Source organism: Peromyscus maniculatus, chromosome 2 (assembly GCF_049852395.1).
Source record: "Peromyscus maniculatus bairdii isolate BWxNUB_F1_BW_parent chromosome 2, HU_Pman_BW_mat_3.1, whole genome shotgun sequence".
In the NCBI taxonomy this organism is placed as follows: Eukaryota; Metazoa; Chordata; class Mammalia; order Rodentia; family Cricetidae; genus Peromyscus; species Peromyscus maniculatus.
The window spans coordinates 56,657,469-56,676,642 of NC_134853.1; positions in this window are offsets into that span (position 1 = coordinate 56,657,469).

Here is a 19,174-nt window from a genome sequence, read left to right on the forward strand (position 1 = left end):
CAAACGAAGTCACTAAACAAAAGGAAGACAGACTCCCAGAAAGAGTATCTCCAAGTACTCATGGCACAAACATTAAGATCTTTTAGTAGCCGGGTGGTGGTGGCTCACGCCTTTAATCCCAGCACTAGGGGAGGCAGAGGCAGGCGGATCTCTGTGAGTTCAAGGCCAGCCTGGTCTACCAAGTGAGTTCCAGGAAAGGCACAAAGCTACACAAAGAAACCCTGTCTCGAAAAAAAAAAAAGATCTTTTAGAATTTCATCTTGTGTTTTCTTTTATTGGAGATTTGAAACCTCACTCAGACCAAATTCAGAATCTAGTTTAGAAAACTTGCTCGATGCTCTTTTGACAATTAAAGTCAAAGGAGCACTAATTGGGCTATTAATGGTTGCTGTGTTTGCAATGTGAGACCTAAAGTTCTGAGTTGTAAATTTAATCCCTAATGCAAGACTGTTTGAAGGTGAGACCTCGAAGAGATGATCAGTTAATGAGAGATTCTGCCCTGTGATCAGGTTGTGTTCCGAACAAGAAGATGAATTCAGCTTCCACTTATGCATGTGATCTCTTGTCCTTTTGCTTTTTTTCTGCTATGATTTAAGAAGAGATTTGAGACATTCAGGCTCCTTCATCTTTGACTTCCCAACATCTGGAATTTTTCAAAATCAATCTTTACTTTTTAATCAATTACCCATTTGTGTTATTTTGTCATGGCTGCATTAAATAGATTAAGACAATGTTTTTCTCAATCATGCTTGCAATAATTATAAATTATAAACTGTATAAGAACACAAAACAAGTGAGGACATCATTCAGTATAATCCAGTAATGACCTATTTTTTGGTATGTGGTATATTTCTTTCCTGTCTTTTTGCTATGAAGTATGACAATATTAAATTTATTATCATTTTATAATGAATTTAGAAAACTTCTAAATAAATTTGGATAAAAAAGGTTATATTCAGAAAGATAATTGGAATAGGAACTGGAGAAATGGATCACCACTTAAGAGCACCTGTTGTTCTCCTAGAGGACCCAGGTTCAATACCCAACACCCAGTTGGTGTCTAACAACTGTTGGCAGCTACAATCCCAGGATATCCAAAGTCTCTTCTGGCCCCATTGGACAGTGCACTCACATGGTTCACAGAGATACATGCAATGAAAACATTCATACATATACAATAAAAATAAATCAGTTTTATTATAAGAGACAATTGAAGTAGCAATATAGTACTATAATATATAAATATAGTCTATTCCACTAAATTAAAATATATTTAGGTATTTTAATTGATTGTCAGCTTTTGATATTATAGATAAAATTGTAAAGAATATCTTTATATATGCATCTCTGTTTTAACGTCTTAATTTTAGAGGGAGAATTTCTGAATAAGAAAGATTTGAAATACGTTGGATGTTAATCTTTGGACTAAAACAGTTTTTATGGCCATGGTGTGGCTAGAGTTTATCCAGGTAACTAAAATGGAAATGATCTTTTAGAACAGTGGTTCTCAACCTGTAGGCCATGACCCATTCACAGGGGTCACCTAAGACCATCAGAAAGCACAGATACTTACATTATGATCCATAACAGTAGCAAAATTACAGTTGTGAAGAAGCAACAGAAATAATCGTATGGTTGGAGGTCACCACATGAGGAACTATATTAAAGTGTCACAGCATTAGGAAGGTTGTGAACCACTCATCTGGAAGGACAAGCGCTAGATCTTGAATTCTAAATAACTTACTACCCCTCTACTTATGGTTCTGCCTGCTGAAGCCTAAAAGTGTACCTCAGAATGGTAAAATTAAAACACAACACATCAAAAACCTCTAGAATACATTGAAAGAAGTCCTATGAGAAAAATTTGTAACTCTAAGTGACCATATTTTAAAAAATCAGAAGGAGCATGGTCTTTCTTTTTTTTTTTTTTTTTTTTTTACTGGTGGGCCATAGCTACTGTGGGATTCTATATGCTGTGAATATGTGTTGGTCTCATTGGTTGATAATCAAGCTGTTTGGCCAATGTCAAGGCAAGATAAAGTTAGGTGGTACAATCAAACTGAAGCCAGAGATGAAGAAGGGCAAGTCAGTGCAGACACCAGCCAGCCAATGAGGAAGCCAGATGTATAGAACATGAGGTAGCAAGCCATGAACCATGTTGCAAAGAATAGATAAGAAAAATGGAGTAATTTAAATATAAGAGTTAGTTAGTAATAAGCCTGGGCCATTGACCAAGCATTTATAATTAATATAAACCTCTGAGTGATTAGAAAGTGATTGTCAAGTATAATCAGGCATATGGAACAGAAAGCTCTGCCTCCAGTTACATATGACACTTCAACGTGCCTCCCATACATCCATGTAAAGCCTGAGAAAGGTTTTTTAAAAAGGGGGAATCTAGAAGACATAAACAGACAAAAATAGCTTCCTAGTTGTATGTTTCATGCAGGCTATGGTACAGGGATGCCAAGGCATGCAGGCTTGAGCTATATCATGGTGGCTGGTCCTCCCAGTCTCACAAGAGCAATGGTAAAAGTGCACACTGTATGGTAGATTTAGGGCTTCTGCTCAAACAGACAAAATGGGTTAGAGATGCACAATAAGGACAGATTCAGACATAAAGGCCTCTGAACGGGTCACAGTATATTTAAAAAATGAACATAGACATGTGTAGCTAGAGTTTTCCTGCCTTGTCTACAGTCAGGACAAATCTTTGTCACCCGCCAGTCCCACAGCAGCTCAGACCCAACCAAGTAAACACAGAGACTTATATTGCTTACAAACTGTATGGCCATTGCAGACTTCTTGCTAACTGTTCTTATAGCTTAAATTAATCCATTTCCATAAATCTATTCCTTGCCATGTGGCTCGTGGCTTACCGGCATCTTCACATGCTGCTTGTCCTGGCGGCAGCTGGCAGTGACTCCTTTCGTCCTCCTGTTCTTTCTTTCCTCCTCTCTGTTAGTCCCGCCTATACTTCCTGCCACTGGCCAGTCAGTGTTTTATGTATTGACCAATCAGAGTAATTTGACATACAGACCATCCCACAGCACTTCTCCTTTTTTTTTTTAAAGGAAGGTTCTAACCTTAACATAGTAAAATTACATATAATTTGGGAATTTGGGTGTAGCTTCTCTTACTACTTTCTGCTGGAGGGGGGCGCTGTATCTTATGGGGCTACAAAGAAAATTTAAGGATCATGGAGTAGTCCGAGAGTCTGTATCGTCTAAGCCATTGCCTTGAAACAATTCTGGATGTTGGATCATCTGGGCCATGGTGTCATCGGAGACCTTTCAGGGGGTCTTGGCTGGTTAAACCTGATGTATCTTAATCTGGAACAAATCCATAGCCTCTGGCTTTCTGTAGAAACAAAAACAGAGCCTCTTTTCCAAAGCAACATATCCTTATATCCAAATTTTGAAGTCAAGGTGCCTTTAAAATATACATTTTGGCATAACTCAACAGCTTTTGCAATCTCTACAGTTATGTATATCAAAGAGAACATAATCCAGATTCTCTGTGTGGTAGCCATTTTTACATGGCTTATTTTTTATATTGCTTTGAGCCTATTACTTTAAACTGCACCATTTTAAGACACTGTTAATCTCAAAATATTTTCCATTGGTATGGATTTTAGTTTCTGATACAAATTCAAAGTCAATTTTGTTATACTATATGTATATTTCTACTCTTAGGATATTATGTTTATGCAGCTTATTTAAAAATATAATATATAATCAAAAAATACAGATTAATAGTCATTAATAATAGTCAAACTTATAGACATATTAGTTAGGTTTTCTAGGTAAACAAAGATATATTCCAATTAGATAATCTTCAAATACTTCAAAGACCTACAGAATGTGGCATTAAAAATGTTTTAAGAGCTTAGACTTTTCTCGACAGTGAGACATGTCTGCTCCGGACAGCACCAATTACTTCAAAGAGGATGATGGGCATCGAATAAACCCCTTATGGAGTTTGCTTTCAATTTGGCAAGGATACCTATTTGAAAAGGAAACTTCTCTTGCCTGGACTGATTGACAGTATGCTGTATAAACTGGACATGTAGGACCCACTGGAAAGTAACTGCTTAACTTTGCCGAAACAAGGCAGGAGGATCCTTTAGGTTCCTGCTTCACAAAAGAAACTTCCAGACATTCTGCAGGACACAGAGGAAAGTGACTGAAAAACTTTGTCAATATAGGCAGGACAGTCCTTGAAATTTCCTGCTTCACTAAAAGTCTGCTAGATACTCTAGGCCTATAGGCTGAATATGGATGCTCCAACATTACAGAAGAACTTTGGCTGACTGTCCAGGGAGCCAGATATCTCTGTTATCTCTAGAGTTTTGGAAGTTGCTTGCAATGTACTTCCTGTTTACTCAGGTAATATTATATCCTTCTGGGGTCTTTGATGGAGTTGAAGACTAGGCAGTTATAATTATAGTTTTCCTTAGGTATGATAAAAGCTAAATTAGATATGAAAGTTTAGACTTACCAAGGTAGTTAAATGTCTTCTCTAATTCTGTTAAGTACAAATAGACTAGATTTTTAAACTATGATTCTTACTTGATAACTGCTTTGTTATATGTAATTTTACTGTATTAAAGTTAAAGCCTTTCTTTTTGATTAGGCAGAAAGGGGGAAATGCTGTTGTATTCTATATGCTGTGATTTTTGTGTTGTTCTCCTTGTTGGCCAATGGCAAGACAGAATAAGGTTAGGTGATATAATCAAACTGAAGACAGAGAAGAAGAAGTGTGGTGTTGGGGCACAGGCCAGCCAGCCCCCAAGAAGGCAAGATGTGTAGAAAATGAGCTAATAAGCCATAAAACATGTGGCAATGTGTAGATAAGAAAAATTGATTAATGTAAAGCAAGAGCTAGTTAGTAATATGCCTGAGCCATTGGCCAAATATTTATAATTAATATAGGTCTCTGAATGGTAATTTGGGAAACAAGTGCTGGGTATAATTGACTGTATGGGACAGAAAGCTCCACCTATGTTTACATCTAGCTCCAAATCTTCAGATATGAGTACATAGCCAGTTGTAACTGCAGAAACCAGGAATGTAAAATGATAAGAGAAATGGGAAGCTCTTTGGGTAGCTTCATTAGGGAGTAGAGGGACATAAATACAGAAGAAGTTGGAAGGAAAGTAAATGTGAATAGCAGGATATAAGTGATCTGATAAAGAAAATAGAAAATGAGAGACTCTTTGGGGAAGAAGGAAAGAGTATGTAAAAAAATAAGGATCGCTCAAAAAAACCACAAAGGATCAACTTTTATACCAAAAAAAAAGCTATAACAAATGTAATTCTGCATACAAATATGCATATATAGTTTTAATGTACTTTTGTCATCTGAACTTACAGGGCTATCTCCAAGAGCTAAAGACCACCTAACTAAAACCCTATACCAGACATCAGAAGGCCTCTTTTGAGTCATTGGCCAGGTTTCTCCAAGAGACTCCCAAATCATATACCTATTGATGTTGCCATTTGTTACCTTCCCTGTCCCCAGAGATGGAAGAGTAAGTCTCTATTGCAGAAGATACCATGCACTTCAGAAACAGAACCCAGAGACCCGAGAGCTGGAACTAACCTGAAAGGTCCCTCCCTGAGGACTAGTTGCCATGAAAGCTTCCAAAGGAGGGAAGCAACCAACAGTCCTACCTAGGTATGATGCCTATGAAATGAACCACATCAATAGTTAACATTGCAAGATAAACCTAAAGGTACAGTAGTAGCATACATATCAAAAACTTAAGATCTGTTCAACAAGACAGAGACCATGTCTAGTACTGAAAACTTAACTAACTACTCAGTGCTAGTAAAATCCTGGTTACTGGAGGAGAATCTACAACCACTAACTAAACCAATAAAAATCTATAAATATTTGTCCTATATAGATAAGTGTAGTCTTCACCCCTCATTTAGGAAACTTCTCTTTGCAACAGATGGAATTCACTACAGAAAACCTCAACTAATCAAGAGATTAGTGGAGCCTACTCCTAATGTGTACAAAATGTTCCTAAACCTAAAGCTGAGGGAAGAGGGGTGAAAAATTGTTAAGAGTCATATGATCAGGGAGTTTGCTGTGAGATTGTGTCTCCTAGTAATATCAGAAGCTACACCTATAAAGTCTCCCCAACATGGTTGCCCAAACATGATCTGAACAAGGATGACACCAATGAACATACCAAACTGGATGGAGAAAAGCCCATTAGACCTCAACCTTATACAAAGAGTTGTAAGATACTGAGGACTGCTGGAAATGGGAGAGGTAGTCTTCCCCAAGGAAAAACATACTAATTGGTTGTCCATAGGCCAAATGGTCAGCCCTGGAAACATACATACAGGTAGCATTATATGGGATGAATAGGCTATATTAGGGAATATATATATGTATATATATATGCAATAATAATTAGTGAAAAAAAGAGGCCATCAGTTTGAAGGGGAGCAGGGAGGGGAATATGGGAAGAAAGGGAAGGGAGTAAGGTAATTAAATTATAATCACCAAAATAAAAAAACTAAATTTAAATAAGAGTGAATGCATTATAATTCATTATAATTGATAGAATTCTATCAATTGATATAATTGATAGAATGCATTATAAGTGATAGATATATTATTGATATAATAAATATATAAAAGAACACATCAGCCGGGCAGTGGTGGTGAACACCTTTAATCCCAGAACCTGGGAGGCAGAGCCAGGTGGATCTCTATTAGTTCAAGGCCAGCCTGGTCTATAGAGTGAGATCCAGGACAGGCACCAAAACTACATGGAGAAACCCTATCTCGAAAAACCAAAAAATAAAAATAAATAAATAAAAGTGCACATCATTGTGGCATTCTTAACATCTTCTGTACTGTAATGCTGAAATGATTCAACTATTATTGACACTTTATAAACCTGGACCAACCCAGATGTACTGACAAAATTTAATTAGGGTCCAGTATCACCAACATCCTCCTTATCCATGAGCTCATATAGCATCCATACAACACAGACAACAGCCCCTCTAAGGCTAGACCCTCTCCATTGGCTGCATCTTGTGAAGGATCACCCGTGGCATGAACTTGCAACCTCACCCCTTCTCTTCAGTAGGCTACCAGCTTTGGTCTCATTTAGAAGCTACTCCTTCACCTTTCATCTATGCTTTATGATCCTAAAATTTCATTAATGCCAGGAAATGGGGTAGAGAGCCAAAGAAACAGGAGTTAGCTAGCAGGAGAATAGAATTATTTCAGTGACTATTTTTCTTTATGCACAGTACATGTTTCCATTGCAATTAATGTGGTGGTTAGCAGAAGGGTAAATGGTCTCTTGCATTCTGCCTAACAGTCTAGTATATTCAGGAAAACTTTCTCTCTCTCTCTCTCTCTCTCTCTCTCTCTCTCTCTCTCTCTCTCTCTCTCTCTCTCTCTCTCTCTCTCAGAGTCAATAATGCCCAGAATGTCAAAAACTCAACAATGTCATACCAACCTTTTCTCTGCATTTACCACCATAGTCCTGACAAGGTGACATGGTGAGGACTGTATACCAGTGATTAAAGTGATATTATTTCAATTATAGAGAAAATAGAAAGCATATATTCTATCCTAATTATCTGAGTTTCCTCAGAGCTGGATCTGTCTGCAACTGATAAGTAGTTTCCAGCATTTAATTTGTTATGAGCATTTTTGAGCAACTTTAAACAGTTCAATCGCATGTGTTTCCTAAACCTCAGTGCAGGCCCCAGTGGCAGGAGCTTAAGCTCATTCTAAATGCACAGCAGGTGTGAGGTCAGTATGGGCTACAGGACACCCTGTCTCAAAAACAAGCCAAAAAGGCTGACAATCAGGTCAGTCAGCATTGTTGCTACATTTTGGTGGTAGACAGCCTCAACAGACAATTATTTGACTTTGATATTTTCAGTTTGAGATCTTCTGAAAATATATGGAGCTGATGGTTAATGACCTCCAAAGTTCTCTAATCCCTGGTTCATAAAAATGTGCTCTATCTGATATGGAAAAAAAGCAGAGTTTAAGTTGTGGGTGTAATTGAAGTTGTTCTTTGGCTATCTTGGAGTAAAAAAGATCACCACAGATTTCTGGATGGACCTATTGTCGCCACAAGTATCCTTGGATGGTGGAGGCAAAAGAAACCAAACTGGAGAGATGACATTATAAAAAAATGGTAGCTTTGAAAATGGCAAGAGGCTGTGAACCAAGAAATTAAGATAGCCTCTAGAATATGACAAAGGAAAGGATTCTGCCAGTGTCTCCACCTAGGAGCCCAGTCCCTTGACACCTTGATTTTCACTCAAGAGGACCCATTCCATACTCTGACCTCCAAAGTTTAGATAAGCATATATGGTTTAAAACCACTAAGGTTGTGATAATTTGGTACAATAACAATAGAAAACCAATATATTTAATGAGTGGGTAGTGCCTTTCAATGTAAATTACTTGAGAGTATGAGGAAGTTAAGCTTTAGCAATCATAGCATTGTCAGGAGTAACTTTTTCCTAAGGCTCTATGTGCTGATGTTGTCTGGGTCTTCAGCATTTCTTGCCCTCGTGTTTACAGAATAGTTCTCTATCTATCTCATATTCTATATGCTTAAGAGACTCTCCCACTGTATTGCCCATAGGCCACCCATCTTAGGGCAGATGTTGTTTCCATACACAGATGACTGAGTAGGCTGGGCTTGCTCCCCTGGGGTCAGAAGCACTCTTGTTCAGTTAGCAAGGACTATGATGCCAGAACTGCATGATTACAAGTCATTTAAAAAGCATATGACTGACATCCCACAAAGACTTCACACTCTAAAAGACTTGAACTGCATGTTTTGAATCTATATTTAACCTAAACGGAAACTGGAAAATGTGAAATAACTTTTCCCCAAAACAGAAGAAAGTAATATTTCCCGAACAGAAGTTGTTTCGGTTGTCACAGACTGTTTTGTCATTTGCAATAGCCAATGTTGCATTGATAACTCTAATGACTCCACAGGACCATCGTGAGACAGAAACATATCTGACCTGGAGGAAGACGCTTTAAGGACAGCTATCATCTCCAATGCTATCAGGGAGACTATACTAACACTGCTATAACAGCAGCAGAAATTCATATGTTAAAAACAATAGAATTGAATCTCTATGTGCCAATGTTCTGGTTGGATAGTCTGGATTTTGTCACAGTTCTTTCTGTCCTGTCACTGAAAAAAATGATGAAATTAGAAGACTTTTATTTGTAATGCATTTCTTTTTTCCAATTCACTTGTGGATTCTACACTCTCTCTCTCAATTTTACTTTATTTTGAAACTGTGTCTCACTGTGCTATCATGCCTGGACTTCAATTCTGGAGCTCAGCTCCTTCTTGTCCCTCAGACTCTCCAGTTCTGGGGTGACAGATGGATATGCACCACACCCACCAGATACCATTGTTTAAGTTAATTACAAAAAATACACAATCATTCTAAAGAACTTTAAATATCCATATTAAATAGTTCTATATTACATCTTATACTATACTAAAGTACTGCTTGAAATAAGAATCTTGTGAGTTCAGACACAGTAACTTCCATTTCCATAGATTATTTTAATGAAGGTTATTTAATGCAATTAATTTGACATAGAATTCACAAATTCTTTTTATTTCATGTGTCATTGCATTCTGTGAATTTTCTACTGAGTCTGCTTTGCTTCCCTTCACAGTGTCCTTAAGCACTTGCTCACTCTGAAACAAAACCCTGCCAATGCTTAAGGACATGCAGTCGTTCTCACACACTCCTGACTGCAGGGAAGCAGCCTCCTTATGTTGAACCAAAAAGTCTGCAACCTGGTTTTGTCTGAACACTAAATCAGACTGTGCCTATCATGGCCCATATGTAATTATTCTCCTAAATGCCATCTTTCAAATGCTTAAGTGCAGCACTTGTTTTTAATTAATCTTCTTGTATCTAGGTTAATGTTTCCAAGTCCGGCCATGGTTTTCATAAGAAAGGAAATGAATGTTCCTTCACCATGATGTAGTTTTCTACTCAGATCTACACTGAGCTGACATAAATCTCTTAAGATCTATTCCTCAGGAAAGATAAACAAACATAAATAAGACAGAGTATATTATTTCTATACATTCACTCTGAGAGCTGCAATGTTTCCAACATTAACCTTTTAATTGGACACATGAAACAATGTCTGCAGACACTTTGTGACTCTGCTCTGTGACTTTATCTAGGACAAAACTTAGAAATCCAAATATTAAGATAAAGGAAGCTATAGAAGCCTATTATTTGAGACTTGTGTCTATGACATTGTGTCTTTGTGTAGTATATTCCTGGGAAAACAATTTAGAAAGATTTTATAGAGAAGAATCTGCATTAAGAGATTTAAAAATTGGGGGTATCAAATTTATTCCTTCAGAGTCCATGACTTATTCTGTAGTAAGTGCTCTGGCTGATGACACCTCGTAGATATTGCATTAATTTCCTCATTGTCATAACAAAAAATATAGCCAGCAAAAGCCCCTGAGGAAGGAATGGTTTGTTGTGGTCACAGTTCTGCAGGTTGGAAAGCATAGCAGCAGGAGTGTGAGGCAGTCGGTCAGACAGTATTTTGGGTCAAGAAACAGAAATAGATGAATGTTGGTGCTCAGCTCAGCTGTTCCCTTTTACTCAGTTCTGGTCCGAAGCCCATAAAATGATGCTCCTGTATTTAGGGTCTGTTTTGCAATCTGAATTAACTCAATCTAGAAACTCCCTCACGGACATGCCCAGGTATGTTCCTCCTAAGTGATTATAGATCCTGTGAAGATGGTGATCAATATCAATCATCACAGATATTTAATACCAATTGACATCTCAAAAATAAATTTTCAGAGAACTTTGCACAGCACTGGTGCATACAATATTTGCATACAAAAGAATGTGTAGACTTGCTAAGTTTTCTGACACCCACTTTTCAACTCTATTTATGACCATACCATCCAAATAGTTACATGTCCATAAATTCCCCAAAATGGCTATAGCAAGGTGCTGAGTCCCTTGTACTTAGTACAGCTTTTCCTTTAGTGTAGCTCTGCTCAGAAAAACTGAGAATCTTATGACTTTTGGGACTAGCATTTTGTTCTTTATTCATTGATAAAAAGACAAAAAAAATATTCTGTTCCAAATTGTCTTCACATAATAATTTCATGTTAAAACTATATGGTATGTTATAGGGACATTAAATGAATGTATAGAAATCACAGTTAAACCCTCTGGGGCAGAGGAGAGAAAATGGTGATGATAAATTTTCTTTCATACAGATGAACTTATATTTGCTTTAAATAAAACAATAGACTAGAAAGGAGTAAATAGCCATGGTGTGCAGGAGTGCTCACACAAGCTCTAAACAGAAGTTGTTTGCCCAAACCTCAAGCCAAAAGCTTACTGTATTCCCTAGCACTTATTTTACAGGGAGGAATTCGATGTTTCTTTACTTTTCAACTATCGAAGTCACTTCCAGTCTGTGCACACACTATCCCTGTTTATTAATGGCCCTGTGTGCTGGAAGGTGAAATCACTGTGCCCTTTATCCTGTGGGTGGTTGTCCTTTGATCTTTACCCCTGAAGAGAGTCTCCAACAAATTCCTCTGAAGGCTTTCCATGACCCGCTGACTTCACATATAATTTCTGTTTTAAAACCACTTGCCAAACTCCTTCATTTGAAATAAAGTATAACTGTTTCCACTTTGGACCATCCAAGGGCCAAGGGCTCTTTGGCTCTTCCTGTTCTCACAGCAGAGTCACATAAAAGCAAGAGAAGTGGATGACTACAGTGAACTCCCATGGTACTCCGGGAAAGCTAAGTCTGGCACTGTAATCTGAGGGCACTGATGGTGTTTGCTAATCAGAGCTGTGTGGGTCCTGAAGTTATGGGTGCCTGGGTGGGCTCCACACCAGAGGAGGGAACAGTCTCATTTCTCCCGAGCAGCCCTGTCATCTAGTGTCATCTTCAGCAGAACAGGTGCTTGGTAAATGTTTGTGGAACTGAATTACCTGTGTGGTAAAAGCAATTACGTTGCTGAGTGACAGAAGTGTGCCAAGGATGTAACTGAGGAATGTCAGGGATGCCTTCAGTTGGAAATCACAAAAGACACTGGATCTCTTTTATGAAATGATAGTCACATCATTCTCCTAAAATTAGATTCACCATTTATTCAACTGTGTCTTAAAGATTTTATGGAAAGTTCTAAAAATGTTTTACACACAGTTTACACTTAATTGTCACACTCTGAAAGGCAAATAGTAGCATTCCCATTGACAGATGAAGGTGGGGAGACTCAGGCTGCATCTTGGAGACACTGCTGACTCCATGACTACAGGATGCAGCCTGGGTCTGCATGCCCTCACTTACTCCAAGCTGACAGCCATGCTATAGCCCTGTAGGACCCATTGACTTTTCTGAAACATGATATCCATGTCCCTCATCCAGAATTCATGCTATTTCCTGAGGACAGCATTTCCCAAATTACACTCCAAATCTCTCTAGATACACTGGGAAGGGTGGCGAGATTGTCCTGCACTACTACCCAGGAAAACGTCTGCCTTGAGGAAGTGTGTGTAGGGGCTCAGATCACCTTTCTTTCTAGCCTCACAGAAAGGCACATCCTGCCTCCTCCTGGCCATTCAGGTGTTATACTCCAGACCCAACTGTTTTGTTTAAGGCACGAAGATGCTTCCTTCTCTTTAACTAAACTCCTCCATCTACCAACTCTGCAATCAGTTCCACTTAATGCCCCCATGATTCTGAAAGAACAACAAAGTGAGCTGTTTCTTTGTAAACTTATATGTGTTTTAGTCTAAAGTAATCAGCATATTTACATATTCATTAAAATTGCCACTCTACATGAAATGGGGCCAGTAGCTAATGGCATAAATTTAACTTTGTGGATGATCAGTTTTGCATGAACAAAATGAAATTATTAATTTTGTGTCTATAGCAAATCTAAGGAAGAAAAATAAATCACGGGATTTTTTTTTCCTTTAAAAGTTTCAAGGAAGGAAAGTAATGAGTAATGTCAAAAGTAAATGTTTCAAAATGTAAATTAAAGCAAATACTCTAATTTTAATTCTTAAACAAATAAGAGCCGGTTCTTAAGGGGAAAAATAGAAAGATGAGCAATTCTCTATTAAAATCTAATGAATAAAAGAACATAAATAAATAAACGAGATGACTATAAGGGATATAGAGGATCTATGCTGTGTGTAACACATGACAGAAATGGTAAGCTTGAATTAAATTTAATTTCCTAGAAAAAAAAAAAACAATAATTCAGAAAATGGAGAAGCTCTATAGATGGAAAACATATCATTTAAATACTCCTTTAGAAAGTTGATTCAACTAATAACTCCTTCCAACTTTGTGAGTAATAGCTAATTTAATAACCACATAAACTTTGGAATCTCATCAAGTTGTTTTATTTATGTATTTATCATGATGGGGATTTAATCCGAGACTTTTTGTATGTTAGGCAGCCATACTGAATTATATCCCCACATCTTTAAAGTAGTTTTTTTTTTCTTTTTTTTTTTTTCAGTAGGATCTCACTACATTGCACAGTCTGGACTAGGCTATATAGCCCAAGCAAGGCTTAGACCTGTGATCCTCCTGCCTCAGTCTCCTGAGCAGCTTAGATTAAAGGCTTGTGCCATCATACTCAGATCCACGTTTATCTAATAAAGCCAGAATAATGCTTCAACCAAATCATTTTTAAAAAATCATTAAAAATATATAGACACATGTATGTACAAATATAGATCTTAAATTCTGAATAAACATTAACCATAACATTTAAGCACATATTAAAACAACATGGAATCCTAAAAAAGAAAGAAAACTCTTATAAATACAAGGAAAATTTTTTTCTTTAAAATGGTAAAATCTATTAATATAACATCTTAAGTCAAGTAAGAAAAATTTTATCATGAAAATAGAAAAGTAATAAATTATATTTAAATTGTATTCCTCACCAATAAAAGACTCTTCAAAAACCTTTGACTAGTTTTATGTCTTATTTTGTTGCTATCAGTACTACACATGGGTGATTTTGCAGTATTTATCTTACTGAGCCTGGCTTATTTTATGTACTATTATGATCGCCAATTGCAATCATTTTCTTGAAAATGACATGATTTCATTTGGTGTATGACAATGTCACAGTAAAACCCACTGTTTTGCAAAATTAGTATATGTTGATAAGCTAAAAAGAACACTATGGGTAGAAGAGAAGTTATTCCAAGTTAACTTATTTGCCACATGCTCAGCATCAAAAAAAAAAAAAAAAAGTCAGGCAGTGGTGGCACACTCTTTTTATTCCAGCACTTGAGAGGTAGAGGCAGGTGGATCTCTGAGTTTGAAATCAGCCTGGTAAACAGAGTGAGTTCCAGGACAACCAGAACTACACAGAGAAACCCTTTTTTGAAAATCCAAATAAATAAATAAATAAGTTAAAAACTATATGTTCAAAGAAAACTGCCTGATTCCTGACACACTTACCTCCCCAGCTCATCACTTCCCAAAAAGTGAACCCTGGCACTTTAGTGCATAGAATTACTTGATGTGAAAAATAAATATCTTAATGTGGACTACAAATACTTGTGTCCTGTGTGCTGTGATATGATTCCTGTATATAAATAAAATTATATACACAATTACAGCAAAAGAAGATCTTCCAATTGCATCCTAACTGTATCATAAATAGTAGTGTGTAACAGAAATGTCTTTGCACATGGGTGAGAGCAAGGGAAATTGCTGATTCAAAGAACAGACACACTTTAGGTGTTAAATGTCTCCCAACTATTTTTAACTTAATTTTCAAAAAAATTGTGTCAATTTATTCTTGTACATACATTATTTGGAAAATTCATTTCTTCCCAACCTCATCAATACTAATTAGCATCAGCAAAATTATGGGTTTTCAGAAACCACCTAGAAAGAAGGGGTTGGAGAGACAGCTCAGTGAGTAAGAGTACGTGCTGTAGAAGCATTGAGTGAGGGCCTGAATTCATACCCTGAACATTTATGGGAACAATAAAATAAAATAAAAAGACAAGGCCTGGTGTAGCTGTATATGCCTGCAACAGCAGCATAGAGTGGCAGAGATAAGTGGACCCCAGGGGCTGCTCACTGGCCAGGCAGCCAACTTAGTCAAAATAGCAAACTTCTGCTTCAGTGAGAGAATCTTTGTCGAGGAGATAAGGCAGGGAGTGATAGAGGAAAACACCCAGTGTCCTCCTCTCCCTCTGGCCTTTGTATATGTATGCACTGGGACATATATCTACACAACACATGTATACACACACACACACACACCACACACACACTCACGCAAAGACTAATTGGATTCAAATAAAGCATCCACGACCATGAAAAAGTTAGTTGACATATCTGTGCATCAGTCTTTTTGTTATGGTTACTCTTTAAATATCTCATTAAATGTCCTTTATGATGTGATTGAAATTTGCTTAGTAGAACTTCACATGTATGCCCACATACATGTGTATGTGTGTTACTAACATTTTATCTTCTGATGATTTACTAATTATGACTTAAATTTTTATCTGTAACTTGCACATTAATGTTCATGTCACTTTCCTAGTATTAGTCTCAAGACACTTACTTCTGAATTCTCCATTGCTCTTGAGAAAAGATTGGTGTGTTCTGAATGAGATGCACACATGACCCTCCTACGTTGTATTCTCCTTTCCTAATCTACTTTGCTGCATTTCAGCTTGAAATTTACTTGACATTTTTGTGTGCACCTGAAAGGAGGTAGCCATGTCAGCTTCATCTTAGATTTCATAAATGATTAGCCCACCACTGTTTTTTCATGTATGTGGTATATATTTTCTTAGGGATTTGGAAAGCAAACATTAATACATATAAGGATAGATAGATAGATAGATAGATAGATAGATAGATAGATAGATAGATAGATATAGATACACACATATATATTAAGTGTGTGTGTGTGTGTGTGTTTGTGCACGCGCATGCATGCACGCGCATATTTGGAAGAATTTTCTAGAACACCCTCACACATAAGGTCCTTTCTCAGCAGCACTGGCCTGCTTGTGTTTCTGCAAAGTGGAACATTTCAAAATGGCTCTCATTGGTCCACACTGGCTCTTCACAGGACAAGTGCCTCCTTCTGAAGTGTTTTAACTATAAATTATACTCGAGCACTTTCTCAAGGAACAGAACTTCAGAATCAGCTTATCAGTTTACACAAACGTCCTCTGGGAGCATTTATTTGCCGTGCATTGAACTTCTATATTAATTTATGGAGAATTGATTATGTTTGCAATTCTGAGTCCTTTTAACTTGAAATTAGTATGTTGTCCCACTACTAGAAGCTTGTTTAGTTCTTGGCACTGAAGTTTTGTATTCTTCCTATGCACGCACATGTTAATTAAATGTATTTCTAGTTAACAGGGCTTCTCCTATCATTAATGAGATCTATTTTCCATTTTGTAACTGGTCACTATTGGAAAATAAAAACATCAGTTTATTTATGTAAATGAATCCTGCCTGACTCAAACATCTAGTAAATAACTATATATCCATCTCCTAATGAAAGCTGAAAACTAGATGTGTTCTCTATTTGTAAGAGAAAAACAAAACTAGCTATTACCTTTATGATTATATTGAACGTGTTCAGTATGTTATTACCAAAGCGATAAAATGGGAAGTAAAAATGAAATTTCTGTTGGAATAAACCACTTCCCACATCTGAGTGAGGTGTTTGTTTTGTTGTCTGTGACTCTGGGCTAGAGGCAGAGAAGGGTTAGAACCAGAACACCACTCCAAGGAAGATTCCATCTACCCTGCAGAAGGCACTGAGTTCAAATTTTCACAAAAGCTTCTAGCCAGCCAGCCATGTCAAAACATCTGCCCAGATATGTCACTTTACAGCCAGGCACCAGGCTGAGCTCTGGGAATCCAATCAGTGAGAGAGAGGAGGGATTCTGCAGGTGTGGGGCGTCGAGAACATGATGGGAAGACATGCAGAGATGGCAGGCCACACTAGTGGAAGCCCATGAACTGTGGACTGGTGGCTGTGGAGCCCCCATGGGACTGGACTAGGCCCTCTGGTTACGGAAGACAGTTGTTTGGCTTGAACTGTTTGGGGGGCACCCAGGCAGGGGGATCGGGATCTGTCCCTGGTGCATGGGCAGGCTTTTGGGAAACTGGTGTCTGTGGTGTGACACCTTGCACAGCCTTGGTGCAGTGTCTTGGACCTGCCTAGGTTCAGTGCGCCTGACTCTGCTGACTCCCCAAGGGAGACCTCGATTTGGGGGATGTGGGGATGTGGAGTAGCTTGGGAAAGAGGGCTGGGGGTGTGAGGAGGGAGGAGGTGGGATCTGTGGGTGGCATATAGAATGAGAAGAAAATTTTTTAATGAAGAAAAATGGGGAAAAAAAGCTTCTATTTGGAAGCTGGAGAAATGTCTCAGTAAGTAAAGGGCTTACTGCTCAAGCATGAGAACCCGAGTTCTTATCCACAGTGCTTACATACAAAGAAAAAAATCAAGTCTAGGCATAGAATTATACAGCTGTGGTTCCAGCACTAGAGAGACATACTCAGGATCTCAAGAGCTTTCTAGTCATTCATCCAGTCCCACTGGTGTATGACAGGTTCAGTAAGAGACGCTGTATCTAATAATAATAATAATAATAATAATAATAATAATAATAATGAAAACAATAGAGTAAGACAGACAATATTGGTGATCTCTGACCTCTAGTCGAGTAGGCATGAGTGTGTGTATCTGCACAGAGAGTAGTAAATAGAATAATAAAATAAAAATAATCCAATTTTGTATGATGATTTACTAGATAGCACAGTACTGGAAAAGAGAACACAGATTTCAGCCTTGAGCTGTGTAATAACATTTAGATGAATAAGGGACTAAGTACATAATAGAAGTTCATTAAGGTTTTATCACTTAGTGACATCATAGCCATGTTAGTTTATATAAATTCACACTACAGAAGTCACATTTAAAAGTATCATCTAACACTGCATTGCTCAGAACATGTCCCCATCATTAGGTGATATGTGACAGCAACATTACTTACTGTCAAATAAGAAGCCAGCCACATAAACAAGAAATGACTGGAGAAGTAGAGTCATTAAAAAATAATTTAAAATGATCATGTGCAAAGTACACAGCTATTCACATTTCTGTTTAGAAATAAAATATTATAGTCATCAAAATGTTTAAAGATACAATTTTAAAAGTCGTTCAAAATAGCAGCATAGGACACAAAACTCTCATGAATACCGTCACTTAAGACCACAAGGGATGTACATAAACTAAACCACGTAAGATTATAGAAAGATACAGAGGCGAACTTGAGTAAACAAAGATTGATAGCTCTTTCCGTATATTGTAAAAACATGGGAAGACTGGATTATCACTAACAGAAGCAAAAATAAAACAAACACAAGGGCATTTTTGCCAGGACAAGCCAGAGCTGTACAGCCGACAGCTCTCCAGCTCCTGTGACTTCTCTCTCAGCGCCCCTAACTTCCACTGTTACTAAGAGCAGCTGGGGAGGAATCAAGGGTCTCAGGATGGGGCAGCACCAAGAGAAGAAAAAATGTTGGTACACATAAGGGCTTTTGAATTGGCATCTAAATTCAGTTTGATCCACTATATTTAGAGAAATGAGAACCCAAACTCTCACTATCAACTAGGTGAAACTGAGCAACACATGATGGGCAGATGTCAGAGGCTCGGGCACAAGCATAGCCGTCTTTGGGTCATGGTGGTTGTGCTGGGCACAGAGACAAGGCAGAGGCACTTAGTGTTAGGGACAATGTCAGCCCAGCATTCACTGTCTGTGGGCAGATAGGCAGTGAAAAAGACATCACTGCAAGACTCTGAAGATCACCTCTCTCGGATTCAGCACCATTAGCTTTGGAGGCTGAACAATTAACTATGGGTGGAAAAGACAGGCTGTCTTGTGCACTGTTGGAAACTGTGTAGCATCTCCTGCCTGTCAGGTGCCTATAGCACTCTCATCCCAATTATGACAACCAAAACTCTCTACAGATGTTCCCAAATACCAGGCAGGATGAGGACTCTTCACTGGCTGAACAACCCTGGCTGAAAACCGCTGACATAGCC